Source organism: Haliotis asinina, chromosome 4 (genome assembly GCF_037392515.1).
Source record: "Haliotis asinina isolate JCU_RB_2024 chromosome 4, JCU_Hal_asi_v2, whole genome shotgun sequence".
NCBI classification, from domain to species: Eukaryota; Metazoa; Mollusca; class Gastropoda; order Lepetellida; family Haliotidae; genus Haliotis; species Haliotis asinina.
The window spans coordinates 29,380,721-29,395,605 of record NC_090283.1 but is presented as its reverse complement, the minus strand read 5'-3'; positions in this window follow the sequence as shown (position 1 = coordinate 29,395,605).

The following is a 14,885-nucleotide window of genomic DNA, read 5'->3' as shown; positions in this document are numbered from 1 at the left end:
CGCGGTGACGACTGCCACGAAGACGCTGCATGGACGGGAGGGACGATGGGCGACTGTCACCATACCGACAGAAGCCCATAAAGGCAAGTATATATCTATTAACATCAACTTTTTCTAACACTAAACTCTTTATTATCTTTACTCTCAGGACCCTGGACATCATCATCCTGGGAGCAGAAATGGACCGTGAAGTCCCCCAGAGGCAGTGACGACTGCCACGAAGACGCTGCATGGACGGGAGGGACGATGGACGACTGCCACCATACCGACAGAAGCCCATAAAGGCAAGTATATATATCTATTAACATCAACTCTTTCAAACACCAAACTCTTTATTATTTTTACACTTAGGACCCTTGACATCATCATCCTGGGGACAGAAATGGACCGTGAAGTCCCCCAGAGGCAGTGACGACTGCCACGAAGACGCTGCATGGAAGGGAGGGACGATGGGCGACTGTCACCATACCGACAGAAGCCCATAAGTGGAAGTATATATTTATTAACATCTACTCTTTCAAACACTAAACTCTTTATTATCTTTACTCTCAGGACCCTGGACATCATCATCCTGGGGGCAGAAATGGAGCGTGAAGTCCCCCAGAGGCAGTGACGACTGCCACGAAGACACTGCATGGACGGGAGGGACTATGGGCGACTGTCACTATACCGACTGAGACCAATAAAGGCAAGTATATATCTATTAACATCAACTCTATCAAACACTGCTCTCCTCTAGAGACTTCCTCATAGAGAGGTCTGAAAAGTTTGTATCCCACTTCTTTATTATCAGCGTACGTTGGACCCGGTTTCCATCCCCCATCGGCTTTCCGAAGAACACCATAACTTATGACGTCATTAGAAAGTGTATCCACAGCTATGTACACATAGGCTGCACTTGCAATGATGCATTTATGAAAGAAAATAGTTCTCTTGACTGGATGTATCCGTGTATCGTACTCCTCGACAGGTGCAAGTAGGGCACCAGTTACCGGAAATACGCGAAACTTTGTGTCCAGTAAAAGTGGAATCTTGACATTCATCTTTTCCTTTGTCAGCATTTGTATTTCATGTAAGGGTTTGAAACCTTCTTCAGCGGCAGGATTGAAATGTTTTTCTCCCTACATTTTGATAGTGATGTTGTTTTCAGTTTCTTCCCGATCATTTGATTGTGATAGTCTTCATCAACGTCGTGACATCCTCCGTGAGAAGCAGTATCGTCGAAGTCAAACACGCTGCAACAACATAGACTTATGAAGAAAACACACGTGACTGAATGACTGATTTAACATTTAAAGTAATATCCGTAATTGTTCTTACCCATGAAGGTCCCGGGGTAGAATAAGCATTCAGCACCCCATGCTTGCCATAAAAGGCGACTATGCTTGTCGTAAGAGGCGACTAACGGGATCGGGTGGTCAGGCTCGCTGACTTGGTTGACACATGTCCTCGGTGCCCAGTTGGGCAGATCGATGCTCATGTTATTGATCACTGGATTGTCTGGTCCCGACTCGATTATTTACAGACCTCCGCCATATAGCTGAAATATTGCTGAGTGCGGCGTAAAACTAAATTCACTCGCTCACTCACTCCGTAATTGTTCAGCCGAAGAGAGTAAAGTGAGTGTGTTTAGTTTTACTCCGCACTCAGCCACATGCAAGTCATATTAGAGCCATATGTAAATAATCAAGTCTGGACCAGACAATACAGTGATCAACAACATAAACATCAGCTACAACTAGGATACGATAACACGTGTCAACCAAGTCAGCGAGGCTGACCGCCCGATCACGTTAGTCGCCTCGTACGATAAGCATGGGTTGGTGAAGATCATTTGTAACCAAGACCTTCACAGGTCTTTCGAGTGTTGAACGCAATATACATTAATAGTGAACGTAAGTGAGTGAGTTAATATTTAACGTCACATCGGCAATATTTCAGCCATATTGTGACGAGAACATTTAACAAAGAAAAGGATTATATGTATATTATAAAATCTGTCGGCGAAGGACAGTAAAAGAACTAGAATGTCACAATTTAAATTAAAACTAGCGTGGAAAGATAAAACTAATATCACTATTCGGACAATACAACATAAAATCCGGCTATAGATTGCCAACAACTGAAGGTAGATCACCATACTAGGGGCCATGGGGACTTACAGTACCTTTGCTACCTGCATGGACCCTAGTTGGATTTACATCATCCCCTCAGCTGTTAGCAATTTAGTCCCATCTAGCCAAATATTAAAAATACACATATGCTACGATTAAAAACACTGGAAGTTTAAACGTACAGGAAATGTGTAGGGACTTACGTACCCTCTCTGGAGGACAATAATTTTACGGTACTTCAACCCCCTTTGAGGGTACAGCCACTAACAATTCAAGTTACTAATCTAAACTACCATGAATTAAAATGCAGCTATGTACAGAATATAATAATCAAAATTCAGTGATGAAATCGATTTCTTTTAAAAAGCCAAGAATTAAATGAGAACTTACGGTGTTAAAAAGGTCCTTAATTGTTTTGATATTGAAATATTTGTCCCTTATGATGAAGAATTCAACACAGTCAAGCAGGATATGCTTGACCGTGGTTCTCTCATCACAAGGGATGCAAAACGGAGGATCCTCACCTTTCAATAGGTATGAATGAGTATATCTAGTGTGGCCAATGCGACATCGTCGTAAAATAACCTCTTCAAATCTGGACTGACAACCCAAGTGGGTATAACCAATGTAAGGTTTTATCTCATGTAATTTATTTATACCCAATTGGGTGTCCCACTTCGTCTGCATCAGATCACGGATATAAGATCTAATGTTAGCTTTATAATCAGTGTATGGAATAAGAAGTGGTGTCACAGATTTCTTGAGTGCCGCCTTGGCAGCAAGATCGGCCATTGCGTTACCAGAAATGCCCACGTGGCTGGGTAACCAACAGAAGACGATGTCGTATTGGCCAGTAGCAAGAGTATTATAAAATTCAATAATTTGAATTAAAAGTGGATGTTTACAAGAAATATTTTTAATAGCCTGAAGGCAAGAAAGAGAATCGGAATAGATTATATATTGTTTACGTTTAGGGTGTCTTTGAATATATTTAAGAGCTGTTAATATGGCGTTAGCTTCAGCTGTAAAAATAGAACTATTATCGGGTAATCTAGAAGATATTGTTCTGGATCCAATGACAGTGGCACAAGCCACTGCGCCACCGTCCTTGGATCCATCTGTAACTAAGGGTTTGTCATTGCTATATTTATATTTTAATTGATGATATTCTTGTTTATATTGTAAGTCATTAGTTTCTGATTTTCTAAATGTAGTTAATGTTAGGTCAACTTGTGGCCTAACTAATTGCCAAGGAGGAGAAGAAAGAAGACGGAAAGGTGATATACCTTCCAGTTCAATACCGGCAGAAGAAATAAATGGTTTAATTCTGTGCCCAAGAGGTGGAACAAGAGAAGATTTTTTGTTATACAAATCCTCATAAAGGGGATTGAACACACAGTTAAAGGCAGGGTTAGATTCATTAGAATATAATTTAGTAATATATTGTAAAGACAGTTTTATACGACGTTGAGTAAGAGATGGTTCATCGGCCTCAACGTAGAGACTATCAATAGGTGACGTTCTGAAAGACCCAAGACAAAGTCTTAAGCCTTGATGGTGGACGGAGTCAAGAAGTTTAAGATTGCTTTTGCAGCCTCCACCATATACGATGGAGCCATAATCAAGTTTCGAACGCACGAGTGATCGATATAGATGTAAGAGGGTTGCTTGATCCCCTCCCCACTTTGAGTTGGAAACAACTTTCAACAAGTCAAGAGCCTTCAGGCATTTAGTTTTAAGGGACTTAATATGAGGGAGAAATGTTAAGTGGGAGTCAAAGATTAGGCCCAAGAACTTCGCCTCCTTTACAACTTTGATGGGAGTGCCATCTAGAGATAGTTCAGGGTCTTTATGTGGCTTATATTTTCTGCAAAAATGTATACAATTAGTTTTCGATTTAGAAAATTTAAAGCCGTTTTCAAGACACCATTTATTTATTTTGTTTAAGCACAACTGCAGTTGCCGTTCAATAGTATGCATGTTTTTCCCACGACAAGAAATATTAAAATCATCCACAAATAACGATCCATCTATTGAATCGTTTAAAACTTTTGATAAACTATTTATCTTTATGCTAAAAAGTGTGACAGACAGAATACTGCCTTGTGGAACACCCTGATCCTGAGTGTAATGATCAGACAGGGTAGAACCCACTCGAACTTGAAACTGTCTATCATTTAAAAAGTTGGCTATAAATTGAGGTAAACGACCTCGCAAGCCAAAGTCATGTAAATCTCTTAAAACACCATATTTCCAGGTTGTGTCATATGCTTTTTCGAGATCAAAAAAGATAGACACAGCATGTTGTTTATTAATTAGTGCATTTTTAACAAATGATTCTAAACGCACTAAGTGATCAACAGTACTTCTGTTTTTGCGGAAACCACACTGTATGTCTGTAATGAGATTATTTGTTTCCAAGTACCAAACAAGTCGATTATTTATCATGCGTTCCATGGTCTTGCAAACACAGCTAGTTAATGAAATCGGACGATAATTGGATGGATCCGTATGATCACGTCCAGGTTTAGGTATTGGTACTACTATGGCGTCACGCCATGAAGGAGGAAAGTTACCCGATGTCCAAAAATCATTAAAAATATTTAGGAGAGTTTCTTGACAGGATTCTGGTAAATGTTTCAGGAGTTGATAATGTATGTTATCAGCTCCTGTACCAGTATCATGAGCTTGATCAAGAGCAGTATGGAGTTCATGAATAGAAAACGTTTCATTATAATCTTCCCCGTTATCGGAATTGAAATTAATAGTTTTCTTTTCTTCTTGTTTTTGATATTGCTGGAATTTTGGTACATAATTTGAAGAGGAAGAATGTTTAGCAAGGGTTTCACCCAGTTTATTAGCAATATCTGATTTATCAGTAAGCAATTGATCTCCATGTTTAAGATGATGGACAGTAGATTTAGTACCTTTACCTTTAATTTTCTGGACCATGTTCCACACCTTGGACATGGGTGTCCGAGAGTTTATTTTAGATACATAATTTTGCCAAGATTGGCGTTTGTTCTGTTTAAAAGTACGCCGTGCTTTAGCATTTACAATTTTAAATTTATTTAAATTATGCACCATAGGATGGAGACGGAAATAATGTTCTGCATTTTTCCTTGCCTTCCTAGCTTGTTTGCACTCATCGTTGAACCATGGTTTTCAAATATGGGGAACTGCAGAGGAATTTGGTTTACACTCATCAGCTATAGAGTTCAATTCATCAGAAAAGCATTTAATAGCATCAAGAACGTCAATAAAACGTTCAGGTTTAAGTTTTTCAGCACACAGTGTTTCATATAAAGCCCAGTTAGCCTTTCTAAAATTCCGCCTTGATGATGGAGGAACATCAGTTGGAGTTACAGATTTTACTACAGTAGGAAAATGGTCACTTCCACAGAGGTCATCGTGGACTGACCATTCAAATTCATTTAGTAGTTCTGAATTTGTGAGTGACAAGTCAAGAGCAGAATAAGTCCCTGTACCGGGGTGTAAATATGTGTTGGAACCATCATTATAAATACATAAATCATTGTCAGAACAAAAGTCCTCCAACAATTTACCTTTAGTGTTTGTAGTTACACTACCCCAGAGTGGGTTGTGCCCATTTAAGTCTCCCATTATAATACAGGGCTTCGGGAGCTGATCATATAGAGCTTGAAGATCAGTTTTGGCAAACGTCGTCGACGGAGAAATATAAAGAGAGCATAGCGTAAACGCTACATGTAAAGTAATTCTCACAGCAACAGCCTGCATGTTAGTATTAAGTGAAACAGGGCTTTGAATAACATTTTGTTTGACTAGAATGGATGATCCGCCAGTGGCCCGATCACCTGGAGGTGCAAAACAGTGATATGCATTAAAATGACGAAGGTTAAATGTATCTGTTTGTTTTAAATATGTCTCTTGGAGACATATCGCTGAAGGTATATAATCTTGGACTAATAGCTGTAATTCATGTAAATTAGTCCTTAATCCTCTGCAGTTCCACTGTACAATATTAGTGGAATAAACTATCTTTTGGGGGGATTTATTGGGGATCTACCCCGCACTCTTTTAGAGGGCGACAAGCTATGTGCCCTAGAATGGACGTTTTCAGAAACGTCCATGTCTTCAAGAGACCCATATTTATTGAACAATTGAATTTTGTTCTGTGACCCTTTAGGAGCTCTGCCACTTTGTTGTTTTGAAGCATCAGGCTTTGGCTTCGATTTATTTTTTACAGTTTGTTGACTATCAGCTGTGGATTGAGACTTTGAGTGTGACTGAGATGATGATTTATGATCAGAAGACGACTTTGAGGTACTAGGAAGTGATTCCTCAGTCTGAGATGACGTAGTAGGGGATAAAAGCTGTGGAGAATCGCAGTTGACCCAAGTCAAGGTAGTTTGGCAGCCTGTAGATGATTTTGTTATTTTAGATCTGGACTCAGATGGTGGTTTTGCGACTGTAGCGTAACTTTCTGTATGGTCAGATCTCTTCACCAGTTTTTTTGCTTCAGAAAAAGAGATGTTTTGGGTATATTTTATTCTGTTTATTTCCATTTGCTCTTTCCATATTGGGCACTGTTTTGACGAAGATGAATGGTCGCCTGAGCAGTTGGTGCATTTTCTAAAGTCACTGTCACAATCTTCTGTTGTGTGTGTCTTCTCACCACAGTGAGCACACACAACAGGCAATGTGCAGGTAGATACACCGTGTCCATATTTCTGGCATTTAAAACACCTGAGCGGGTTGGGGATGTATGTATCAACCTGAATATTCCAGTAGCCTGCCTTCACTGATTTGGGTGCATTTGGAGAGGAAAACGTAAACAGATACGTATTGGTTTTGATGGTTTCGTTGTTTCTCCGGGTTGAAAAGCGCTTGACGTGGAGTACACGTTGATCCTTCATTTCTGATCCTATATCAAGTTCCGACATATCGTCAAACAATCGGTCTCGATCCCTAACGATACCTTTGCTTGTGTTCAGGGTTTTGTGAGCAGACACTGTGACGGGAATGCCCACGAAAGATTTGATGTTCATCAGGTTGGTGGATTGTTGTTTTTTACTACATTCAACTAATAGTGCACCCGAACGTAATCGTCTAATATTTTTCACATCCCCAGCAATACCTTGAATACCTTTGGAGACAGCAAAGGGGTTAAGCTTTAAAGGTGTCTTGTCAGGAGTCTCAATCACAACGAAACGCGGCCAATACTCAATCAATGCAGACGGTCTATGGTCAGTATCATAAGGGTCAGTTTCAAGTAAACGTTTTGTTTTCTTGGGTGGAATTTCATAAGCCATGGTTAGTTTAATTCGGTTCATCATCCGAGCTCCCCACCCACCACGGAGTATCACAAGGACAATGCTAAAGCAAGCGGGCCTCCAGCCTGCAGCACCAAGGATACCCGGATGATATACTCTAGTAGAAGAATTATAAGAAATTAATCTACCAGATTGGCCCTTGAGCCATCGCCTTCTGGCACAAGACTCTAGGCAAAGTTCATATGATCATAATTCACAATACTTAAATTTACAGACTAACAATAGTGCCAAGACCAAACTTCAAAATAATTCCAAATGAGATTTCTGCAATGACACACATGTAGTCTATGCACAGGGCTTGGCATGACCAGCCGATTGGTTGAATCGGGCCCATTCAACCACCCGTCTAGGTGAAGTAAGGGCCGAAGTGGTGTGTTGGGCAAATGGAACACAGTTAAAAGCCCAACTGCCCTCAACCACCAGGATCCCGGCCTCCACCGACACGGGACGCAACCCACGGCAAACAGGTTGCCCAATTTAGTCGCCTCTTACGACAAGCAATGGGGTGCTGTGGACACATTCTGTCCCGGGTCCACACGGGAGAAGAGCACTTAGCGTTACCCAGCACCCACCACGAGGAGGTGGCTCTTCATGGGTGCCAATAGTGAACGTAAACATCGTGCAAGTTATAAAATAGACATTGTAACAAGTAGGACCAGCATGTAATAAGACGACAGTCCAGAGCCATTCCTTGTGGAAACGATCTACCGTTCAGTAGCATCTACAGCCTGGTCACCATGCCAGGGACGTCTTTTAGCTGCGTTTTACCCTAGCAGTATGTACAGCATGTATTTAGCCACTTATTGATGGTGAGGAATCGGAGCCAAAAACTGGGTACATGGATCAAAACTGTGGTAGATGCAGGTGTTGCATGTAACAATACACGAGATGAAAAGTTCATTGCGGCTTCAATTTATTGAAAAATAGTGCATTACTTCCTCTACTGCCTCAATCAACCATCCATCTCATTCCAAATGTGTTTGAATGCAGTCAAGCCGTATGTAACGGCGGAAGTGCGTCAGAGCTGTAGTGAGAGATGTAGCGTTGTCATTGTTATAATTACAAATGTCAGCCTACAAAGTACTGGGGTCAAAACAATATCGAATGACGGGAGTTCGACCGTTGCCACAAAATGATCCCCAAACCATTACGTCGTTGTCCTCTGCGTCCTCTACGTTTGGTTCAGTCTAGCCTGTTTCCTCACTCATCTCATCCTTAGGCTCAAGGAGAGGCTATGTACAGAAAGTCCTGTTTTCAAGAAACTTCGACAGGCATTTGATCGGTTTAGGCGTTCCTCACATGACTTGGTAATCAAAACAGGGGGATACCATACAGTAGAGAGAGAAAGTTTGTCCATTTTTGTGATTTTTATTGTGTGGAAGATTCATATCACTTCCTTTTAATTTGTCCATTCTATTGGGAGTTAAGAAAGTATTATTGTGGATATCCTGAATTGTCTTTGCTAATGAGTACTGATTACAATGCCCTTCTCCGTAAGTTGTCAACATTTATCTACCAGCCGTTGTCTCTACGAAATAGAAATATTAACGTATAGAAAGTATGTACTTATATTGGTATATATGATATGATATGGTATAAGGTGGTGTGATATGACACGGAACGATATGATGTGATATGGTATGATATTGTGCGATGTGTTATGACATGATATTGTATGGTATGATGTGAGATATGATATGATATGATGATATGGGGTGTTATGATATGATGTGATACAACAAAGTATGTGTAATGTGATGTTATATGATGTGATACATTTGATGCGATATGACGTGTTGTGACTGTATTATTCCTTTCTATGATATAGCGTACTTTGTACTTGTGGCTATCAGTATGAATAAAGTTTGATTGAACACTGTAAAGTAGTACATACTGTTTTCAAAACGGAGAGAAGTAAAGGATGCCATATTTGTATCTTTCACTAAACGAGAGTGTACTTAAAACAGAACGATGCATAACACTGTAACGTAGCATATGGTATAGACAGAGTTCAATTCAATTCAATTCTGTTTTTTCAGTATTTAGGGCCTTGAGGCCTACAGTACAAATACAGGTACATTTTATGCAGTTCACGTGTTGTGATTTACAGTTCTTGCTTTGAATACATGTTTTAAGTACAATGCGGTTGCTTTAATAACATCAATATTTCTAGCATTGATAAGACTGGACAGTGTGTGCTTATCTGTAACAGGCAATGAAATAAATGGCAGATATTTGGCTCTTAAGTCGGAGTACATTGTGCACACAAACAATATATGAAATTCATTTTCAATATACCCTAGATTACAGTGTCTACAAATGGATACACTTAGATCTGGCAAGTCTCTTTTGGATTTACGTACATGATTAACTCTCAGATCATGGACACCTATTCGTAATTTACAAAACGCCCTCATCAGACCTTTATCTTGCAAGTGTGTGATATAAAATTCAGGCTCTAACAAAGTTTTATGGGAGGTATAAAATTCTAAAAAATTGGAGTCATTAAGTGACATCAACCATTCTTGTCGAAAAATATCTTCAAGGCGTTGCTTAAACATACATAGAAAACTCATTTCCAACATCCTGCGATATCCACACGTAAGAGAAGCCAGTTGAAAAAAGTAATTGTCTAACCTCTGATGTCCAATTTCGCTTGCCATTATCATCCTGCATTTTTAAGAAAATATAACTTTGCCTTGGGTATCTAAATGGTTCCATTCTCAATAATTTAAGCCAATATTTTATTACTCTTATTCTACTTGACACAAATATGTTACAGCGCCCAGTTTCACCCAAGATAGCCTTATTAGAGGCAAATTTTCCAAGCTTTAGGAAATGTTTAAAAAATGAAGCGTGTACCTTTTCTAAACAGTGAAAATATTTAGTTCCCCAAATTTCGGATCCATATAAAAGGATAGGTAAAGTTTTACAATCAAATATGGTACAGGCAATTTTAAATGAAATAAAGGGATTCTTTTTTTAAAAGCTGGTAAACAGATTGTGTAGCCTTAGCTGCTTGAGTCGCCAAACTTTTACAGGCTGTTGTCCAGTTCAATCTGGAAGAAAATATCAACCCCAAGTATTTGTAATATGAAACACATTTAAGCTGTGTATTACCATAATACCAAACTTCATCTTTCTTTAATACACCTCCATTTCTAAATACAATAATATCCGTTTTCTCAATATTAACACTCAAACCCCAGGTTATACAAAATTGATGTAACACATTGAGTTGCTGCTGTAAGCCAACCACAGTATAGGAAAACATGTTTACATCATCAGCAAATAATAACATCATAATATCATCAATGTCCTGTGATAGAAAAACACCATGTTTACAAGATTTGCAAATTTCTGAGCAAAGTTCATTTATAAAGACAATGAAGAGAATGGGGCTTAAAATACAGCCTTGGCGCACCCCAGTACTTGTAGAAAACATATTAGTTCTGTAACAATTTCCAACTTTCACACAGCATTTTACAGATGAATACATACTGTGGAGAAGATTATATAATTTACCATGGCAACCTGACTAACGTAATAGATATAAAAGTTTGGTTCTGTCAGCAAAGTCAAAAGCCTTTTTAAAATCAATAAACGCACAAAAGAATCGACCTTTAGGTTTTGATAAATACTTAGAACATAAAGCCTGGAGGGTAAATATGTTGTCAGTAGTTGCGTACCCAGGTCTGAACCCCGCTTGTGCTTCTGTAAGAATATCATTCAATTCTATCCATGTTCGCAGGCGCTTATCTAGTATTGATACAAATATTTTTCCTGATACATTCAAGAGAGATATACCCCTGTAGTTGTTGGGGTCGGTTGCACAGCCTGACTTAAATAGAGGTATAATTAAGGCAGAGTTCCATGATTCTGGGAATATTCCAGTGTCAAATATTGCGTAAAATAGAGGTTTTAGGAAAGTTAGTAAAGTAGACTGACCAATCTTGAAAACTTCTGGGGGAATGCCATCCTCCCCAGGGGATTTTCCTGCTTTTAGCTTCTGTATAGCTTCAGTAATTTCATAATCGGAAATACTATCCGACAACAGTTGATCCACACCGGATGAATTTACACACTCATCACAAGCGTGATTAGATATAAAGTCAAACACATGTTAATCGGAATCCTCATTTGCCTGGGGTTTACTTGGGTTAAAGAGATCTTTAAAATAACTATAAAGATTGTCTGGTGACAGTGGACATCCTCTAACTTTATTCCTTAATGAATGTTTTAAACTATTCCAGAAGGACTTACAGTCACCAATCTTAGCCACTCTACACAGATCCTCGGCTAAGCTTTTTTCAAGATTTTCCCTCTTTACAGCACATAGTTTTTTAAACTTAGCTTTAGCTTCCACATACTTACTAAGATTGTCTTTACATTTGTATCTTCGGAATAAATTCAAAGTTCTGTATTTCTCAATGTGTGTAGACAGAGTTGATGACATGTGAGGTTTGAACAATGTATAAAGAAGGTAATACAGACGAGGAACAAACAACAATTAAGACTGTACGTGAGAAAATGTATATGATGCCCAGGTAAGGTGGTTCCCGAAACGGACGAGGACATGCGTTCTTCCACCTCAGTCAAGCGTGGAACAATCGAATTACCCCGTGACTGGATTATTTACTGCGAATGAGATACATAGAATGTATCACGGCCATATCGAAAACTGTTCTGTATTTATTTTTTCAGTTGCTCTTATAATACATCTTTAAAACTTGTGGTTCATAAATACCGAGCGAGCTGCCCAAACATCGTCTGCTTCTCTCTCGTCTGCCAACGACACCATGGACAAGGTATAACGCTGTCGCCAGAGCACTGCAGCAATCCGGAATTGACGTAATATGAGGAAGCATTCCCAGCTAGTTGTATATAGCACGTTCGTCATTTTTTTTATTTCTATACGTCAACAAAGACATGCCAAGTTGTTGCATTGCCGTCAATTGCAGCCAGGGGTCATGTGATGGTGTGATGCACAGATTTCAAGATTTGCACACAGCGTTTGAGATAATCGCCGGCGAACCTATCGTGTCCCTAAGTAAATTATCTGTCATTTTTTTTCAAAAGAATCTTTCCCATATCTATTTATTCACGTTCGAGAACCACCCATGATTCATCACGTTACGATAACTAACAGTTCTTCCTGGTATTTCAGAGCTTCGCGTAGAGGAATGGCAAAACCAGTCTTTACTTAAATACAGATTTCCGTAGTTTAACTTGTTTTAACTGGTTTGACTTCCACATTCTGGGCCTACAGATTTGATTCAGGGCCAGTAGCTTTTAAAGTTTGCATGTGGCAGCAGGCCCTGATGGCCAACTCGTAAATTGAAATATCGTGTGATAAATGGGAATAGGATGGCTCGACACCTACCTCGCTTTCACGACAGAACAAGATTTCGTCAAAACTACTTTAATACTAGTTGTATTTAATGATTGATGACCCAAAGGATACCAACAGTTGTATTCAACAAAAATATCATCTTGCCTCTACATAGGCATGCTCTCCCTGCAAAAGTGTTGGTACAAATTAGGGTGGGGATGGCCAACAATCCTATTCAACCTACTGTGCCACCCTTCAACGTGGTATGTGGTGCATGGACCCAGCGTCTCGTAATGGTACCACGCCATTCTTGACAACTGACACCTCCGTCCACTGCTCAGTTACACAATCATCATAGTTTCAGTCAGAATGGTGTGGTCGCGCGTTGTTCGGGGATTCAAACAAAACGTCCTCAACTAAATCGATCGGAACATGCGGCAGAGCTACAGCTCTTTTGGCGAATCTGTGTGCAACGACGTTGTTGTAGTAAGTCTCCCGTACGCCAACTGCCTTGACCTTCCTCAATCTGAGCGCCCTGAAAATAACAGGACTTTATCACAGCGTTTGGGAATACGGATTTAACACTGTTTCTTGAGTTTATAGTCCATGAAAACTATACATAGCGACTGGTTTGGCAGCAGCGCATCTCTCACTGTGTGGAAAAGTCTGTTGTATGTATTGTCTGTCCTTGTCAACACACAGAGTATATGCTACGGGAAACGTTGTAGTGTTGACATGGGTTTGGATGATGTAAATCTAGTTGAAGATGTCGGGCAGGACCGGAACGTTCCATCGTCAAGTTGGATGACGATGTCTTTTGTTTGCCAGGACGATCATCTTGTCTCTGTCAGCATCATCATTATGAATGAGTCTGTCTCATGGCAGAATGGCATACATGCCTTAGAGTTTCATGTAATAAGTGTGGTATAGCATTAGAAATCACGCCACACATGGCAGAATGATATACATAAATTAGGGTTTTATGTAATAACTGTGGTATAGTGTTAGAATTCACGCTACACATGGCAGAATGGTATACATGGATTAGAGGTTCATGGAATAACTGTACATGTGACATAGTGAAAGAAGTCACGCCACACATTGGAGAATGGTATACATAGATAACGGTTTCAAACTACACATGCAAGAATGGTATCTATATATTTTATTTTCATGTATTAACTGCAGAATAGAAGTAGAAGTCACGTCACACATGGCAGAATGGTACACATCATTTAGGGTTTTATGTAATAGCTTTGGGATAGTGGTAGAAATCAAGCTACACATGCACGAATGGTGTCTATGTAATTTATTTCCATGTATTAACTGCAGAATAGTAGTAGAAGTCACGCTACACATGACAGATTGGTATACATGTCTTAGAGGTTCATGGAATAACTGTACATGTAGTGAAAGACGTCACGCCACACATGGGAGAATGGTATACATAGATAACGGTTTTATGTAATAACTGTGGTATAGTGGTAGAAATCAAGCTACACATGCAAGATTGGTACCTATATATTTTATTTTCATGCATTAACTGCAGAATAGAAGTAGAATGGTACACATCATTTAGGGTTTTATGTAATAGCTTTGGGATAGTGGTAGAAATTAAGCTACACATGGTAGAATGGTATCCATGTATTGTATTTCTATGTAATATCTGTAGAACAGTGGCAGATGTATCGCTAGCAGAACGATATACATGTCTTAGTGTTTTATGGAATAACTATGGTATACTGAAAGCAGTCACTCCCCACATGTCAGAATGGTATACATAATTCAGATTTTTATGTAATAACTGTGGTATGGTAGTAGAAATCAGGCTACAGGTTGAAGAATGAAATCCATGTGTTTTATTTCTATGTAATAACCGTAGAAAAGTGGCAGATTCCTCCCTACACATGAAAGAATGGCATACGTGTATTTAATTTTCACGTTTTAACTGCAAAATAGTAGTAGAAGTCACACCACACTTAGCAGAACGGTATACATATCTCAGTCTTTCATGGAATAATTGTGGTATAGTGAAAGAAGTTATGTCAAACATGGCAGTATGGTATACATAGATAACGGTTTTATGTAATAACTGTGTTAGAGTGGTAGAAATCAAGCTACACA